This window comes from Vitis vinifera, chromosome 13 (genome assembly GCF_030704535.1).
Source record: "Vitis vinifera cultivar Pinot Noir 40024 chromosome 13, ASM3070453v1".
In the NCBI taxonomy this organism is placed as follows: domain Eukaryota; kingdom Viridiplantae; phylum Streptophyta; class Magnoliopsida; order Vitales; family Vitaceae; genus Vitis; species Vitis vinifera.
The window spans coordinates 21,354,517-21,360,662 of NC_081817.1; positions in this window are offsets into that span (position 1 = coordinate 21,354,517).

Consider the following 6,146-nt stretch of genomic DNA (forward strand, 5'->3'; position numbering starts at 1 on the left):
AAATTTAAACTATGTGAATGTAAGAGACAATTATATGCAAGTATATAACAAGCAATATAAAGACAATTACATATAAATTAAAAGAGTAGGGAAAAGAAAATGCAAACACAAGATTTTATAATGGTTCAGCGCAACCCAGCCTACATCCACTCTCCTCTAGCTTCAATCCCAAGCTTGAGGTTCCACTAATTCAAGGCTTCCAAACCAAGCCTTTGAGCAATACAATTAGATTATGGTTCCAATTCACCCTCTTGGACTTTTGGCTCCAAGCATCCTTTACACTTTTCAAGAGATATCCCACTCTTGAACAACCCCTCAAGTGATACCCCACACTTGAGAAACTTTCTCTCAAAGATTTACAAATAAATGATTTCACAAAATCCTAATACAAAAACTTTAAGCTCAAATGATACAAGAAAACTAGGATTGAATGGTGCACTAAAGATATGCAAGTTTTAGAACAATGGTGCACTCAAAAACACTATTCCAAGGCTCAAATATATTCAAGAAAGGTTTGGGAAGGTTAAGCTCTTTGAAACAATGAAGATTGAAGCCTTTTTATAGAAGAGAAAAGCCAAACTAGCTGTTTGGGGGTTCGACTGGTCGAGTTAAGGGTCGACCGGTTGACTAGCTGTTAGCATTTAATGCTTGGCAGGTGACCGTTAGGCCTCAACTGGACCTCAACCAGTTGAGGTTCAACCTCGACCGGTTGAACAACCGTTCTAGAAGAAAGATAGAGTTTTTTTGCAACATCGACCGATTGAGCTGGGGGCCTACCCAGACCTGGACCGGTTGAGCTAGGGGTCGACCTGGACCTCGACCGGTTGAGCTGGGGGTCGACCTGGACCTCGACCGATTGAGCTGGCGGTCAACCGGTTCCTCATCCGATTCAACCGGTTGAGCCATTTTTTGTCTCAACAACCAACTTTTTCAACTTAAAACCTTTTAAAACAAATTTGAAAAACATTTAACATAAGGTTTTAGTTGAAAACATGAAATCACCCAAATTTTTAAATATTTAAAACAAAATAACTCTTGGATGATTTTGGTGCATAAGTAAAGAATGTAATGCGTGAAAATCTTATTGCACCAACAACCTTACAAAGAGATCTTATGAAGCTTGGGTCTTGAAAAACACTTCTCTTTGAGGTGGTCTTCTTCTTCATGATTTCTCATTGGCTTGATTTGTCTTTGTGATTGCCACTTTGGAAATAATCTTGTCTAATCACACTTGAAATATAATCATTAGTTCTAAACCTTGTTTTGTTATCATCAAAATCAAGATTAACCAAACCTTGGTTTCACAGTTATGGATTGTTTTGAAGAGTAGAAAGCCTTTTATGCAATATTTATGTTGGATAAAGACACAAATCATTGGTGGCATGTGATTAAGAGGCTTTTAGAGGTTGAAGACCTATAATTTGTGAACAATTCAAGGGAACTTTCTACAAGAAGTATTTCCTTGACAATATTAGAAGACATAAAGTGTTAGAGTTTATTCATTTGGAATAGGGGGATATGATTGTGGCCTAATCTAAGGTTGAATTAACAATGTTGTCGCGTTTTGTCCCGTAATTTATTGTTATAAAGGAGGAAAATACATTTACATTTTTGGATGGATTAAAACCCTACTTGAAGAACAAGATACCAATTCTAAAGCTTAATGCTCATTTAAAGGTTGTGGATGGAGAACTTGTTGCAGAAAATGATAATAACAAGCTTCAACAGTACAAGGAATGACAAAAAAGATGAGTAAGAGTGATAGTTCTCATAGTAGCCAAACATATAAAAGGTTTAGTTCAATTGGGAATTGGAATAAAAAGAAAATAATACAAAAGTCAGACATAATTTGTTTTACTAATGGAAAGAAGCATGGGGATAGTGTAAGGAATCCCGAATCACTCGGTTCCCTACCCCATTATTAGATTAGGTACATGATTTTATTTTTGGGGCTCTATATCCTAGCAACAAAAGCAAAAGATACATTTTTAAACAATACGAATCTAGATTAAAGTGCAATAGAAAATGTTACCTTGATTTGGATGTTCCCAAGTCAAATCTAGATGGTGAAAATGAAGTTTAAAGTCTTTAGAGGTCTCGAACACCCAAGATTTTTCACCCAAATACTCTTAACTTGATCTTGGCACTTCAAAGGTAGGACTTTGAAAGAGAGGAGGTTATGACTTCCTTCTTTCTAAATAGTAGGAAAAAGACTAACTTGAAAACTTTAACCCCTAAGGGGGTATTTATAGGGTTCCTTAATTGGCCTTTAGTCAAGAGCTTGAGTCACTTAATATAGCTCCAAATGGGTTATAATTGATTCATTAACCTAATAGTGTCATATAATTAATCAATTAGTCTAATCAAAAGGCTTTTTTCACTAACCCCTATGCAACCTTTAGCAATTACTAAAATACCCTTATGTACAAAAGTAAACCAAGAGTCAATCCAACCCTTATAAACCATGTCATCAAGGACCACTGAGATCCATATGACAATATTAGCTCCCTCACTATTCAATCCTGAAGTTGATTTAACATCCTACTATAGCAAATTAATTGCACTCCAATACCATATGTAAATAACAACAAAACACTAACTGCTTGAGTTAATGACCTATTATCCATTGCATTCAGTCTCCTTATGGAATGGTGTTTGTAGTCTAACAAGGTGAAATCTATTAGCCTTTCAAGACTACCTTTACGATCCTTAAGTTATAGATCCTCCTATTTTATGTTCAACTAACATATCTTAGTTTTTTAAGAACTTATGTCAAGTTCCACTTAAGGAACTATTATGGTCATATTTTATATGAACTTACTGTTAGGAAACCTCGGATTGCTTCGTTCCTAAGCCTTAGATCATTAGGGTCCATGAAATCATATCCTAGGCTTTCTAGATCTAAGCACAATGGAAATAATGACATTCAAGAACCAAAATAATATCATAGCTTCAAAGAAAAATGTCATACCTATAATCCAAATATTCCCATATCGATTCCTATTGATGTAGAAAACTCCAATACCGTAAATGATCTTGTAAAAGCAAGGATCTTCTACCCAATGACTCATCTTTGAGTCTAGGCACTAAGATGGTGGCAATCTTAAGGTCAAAGGCTAAGTTCTCTCTCTAAACTATAGGAAAAGAGTGGTAAGACTTAAGCCCAAACCTCCAAAAAGAGGTATTTATAAGCCCACTAGGCTTAAGTGACTTGACCCCACCGTAGGCTTGCATCACTTAACTTGCCCAAAAAGATTACTAATTAATTAATTAACTCAACATGAATCCCATTAATAATTAGCTCGGTCCAGAGGTATCGCTTACTTACCCTTATCCAACCTTCCGTTGTTACGAAAATGCCCTTATACACATAAGTGAACTAAAAACTCATCCAACTTTTACAAACCATGCCATTAATGAATGTGAGCTCGATGGGGAAACATTGGATAGGATAGTACTAGCTCCCTTAGAATCCAATTCTGAAATTGACTCAATATCCCACTATAGAAGTCAACTACACTTTAGTACTCTATGTATATTACTATGAGACACTAAGTGCTCAGGTCATGACCTGTTATCCACTGTATATAGTCTTCCCATGCATTGGCTATCTATAGTCAATAAGGTAAAAGCTATCAATATTTCAAGACTACCTCTACAATCCTTAAGTTACAAATCCTCCTATTATGTGATCAAATGACATACTCTAACTCACTAAGAGTATATATTAAATTCCACTAAAGGAATTACATGAGACTCATAGATTTCATGGTTACACGTCCTTAGGATCCCCTAATGGGACACACTATCTCAAAGTCCATGAGATATCATGGTCCCATTTTTTAAAATACCTATTGTTACCGTCTTCTATCAATAACAACCTAATTCATAGGGAATATATGATTACTTTAAGATCTCACTCATAGGTTAAAACCACTGTTAACTTTTGTACAAAGCTTAATATTTTCTCAAGATTGAGAGATAATATAATGTGACAGTTTGGTGAAGTCATGACTACCCGATAACCTTATGTCATGACTTACCTTAGGTCTTATCCAATATGTAACCATAAACATTAGTGCAGTCATTATTAGAGCCATAAATTATACTGTAATGGCACATATAAGAATGAATTATGCAAATCTAAAGGCTCAATCCACCCAACTTAACTTGAATTGTTGTTAAGTTGTTTACTTTTTATATGATAAAAAACAACATCAAAATGTACCCAGAAAAATAATTTTTATATTAATTTTTATTTGACCAAAAAGTAATTTAACAAATTTTTAAAAAGCTTATCTTTGAAAAAATAATCATAATTTTTAATTTTATTTTATATAATTAAAATAAAAGGTTTTAAAATTAAATGTGGTTATGTCATTGTTGTGTAAGTGAAATGAAAGTGGTGGTAGGTGGGATGTTGATAAGTAGTCATGGTGGTAATGGCAATAGCAGCATGATGTTAAAACACAAAGCACTAGGATGGGATGAGACAAGGGATGAGTATTGATATCAAGTTTTGCTGGGTTAAGGATTATGGACGAATAAGCTACTTTTTGCATTAAAAAAAAGTCAAATATTTTGGTTTTTCCTAAGTCTAAAGCAAATTACTTTCGACAATAAGTTAAAAAAACAAACAACACCTAATTCTCATTATTGTTCTTGGAATGGCCTAATATTGATTATCAATCATTGGGAAAGTGTTTTTAATACATCTTTGTTGAAAATATTGCATACCCATTTGTACATCATTAAAACTTAGTTTTTTTTGTATTCCATTGTGCCAAATTATATATTAGAAGTTATATTCTTATCGAATTTATTCATGCATCTTGTGAGGTGGGCTCCAATGTAAGGTGATATTTAGGGTTTTCAAGTATAATGTAGTACTTGGGGATTCAATATTTGTTCTCTTGAGGTATATGTAGAGGACCTTGAACCATAATCCAAGAGTGTGATTGAAGTCATAAGTCCAAGAGGGTTCATTGGAACTATAATATGATTATAATATTGGAGGTTTGGATTGAAATATTCGAATAGTGGACCTCTCACTAGGTTAGGAGCTTGAGAAAAGTGAATATAGGCTAGGTTGCACTAGACCACTACAAAAAAAAATATATATATATATATTGAATTTGCAATTTCTCTATTTTTCTCTCTCTTTATTTTCTATGCAATTTCTCTTCTATTATTTTATTATTATTATTATTATTATTATTGCTTAAATTGTCTCTTACATTCATCATAGTTTATATTTGCTAAATTTGTAAGAAGTGATCATCATCCTATTCACCCACCTAAGTTGATTATCTTAGGTTGATTAGGTCATAAACCTAACTTTGGACCTTCAATTTCAATTTTTCTTTCTATTTCTATTTGTTTTAAAGATTTAAATTTTCTATTAATCTTTTAAATTTTTGACACTTCAATTTTTTTCTAGGAAGATGCACATTAAATTATGGTTTTGATATACGTTTAGTTTTTGTGCATTTTTCCTCTTATATTGACATTATTTCTAGTCTCAGATTCTTTTGAGTTCACATGCTAGTAGTTTTTTTTTCTTAAAAGATTATCCTTATCTAATTTTAAATGTTTCTATTTTTTTTTCTAAAGTTTTTTCCATGGTAACAATATTCCCTTTCAAAAAGGACTTTTGTGTAATTTTGCAAACTTTGTTTTGAATTATTAATTATTTTCATTTCTTTTATTTGTTGAAAAAACTTTAATACTTTTACTTTTTTTTTTTTTAAAGAATGTTTAAGTTTTTATTTTCAAATTTTCAAACCATGATTTTGATGAAAAATATGTTTGATTATTCACATACTATATTTTGAATTATTATTATTATTATTATTTTGGGTTATATCAATTGTTATATTTTGTTTATTAGACTATGATTATAATGAGATGGACAATTTTTGTATTAGAAAAGAATTCATTTTAGTGGATCAAATATGCATAATTTGTCAATTATTTTATAAATTATACACATATATAAAATTTTCTACCACACTATTAAAAAGAAAATGAAAAAGAATAATGAACAAAGGTAACTTGTGTGTTGTTTAGATACACTTTTTTTTTGTTTTAAAAAATAGAAAACAATAGTAACTCTTGCATTAAATTTTTTTTTTAAAATAATAAAA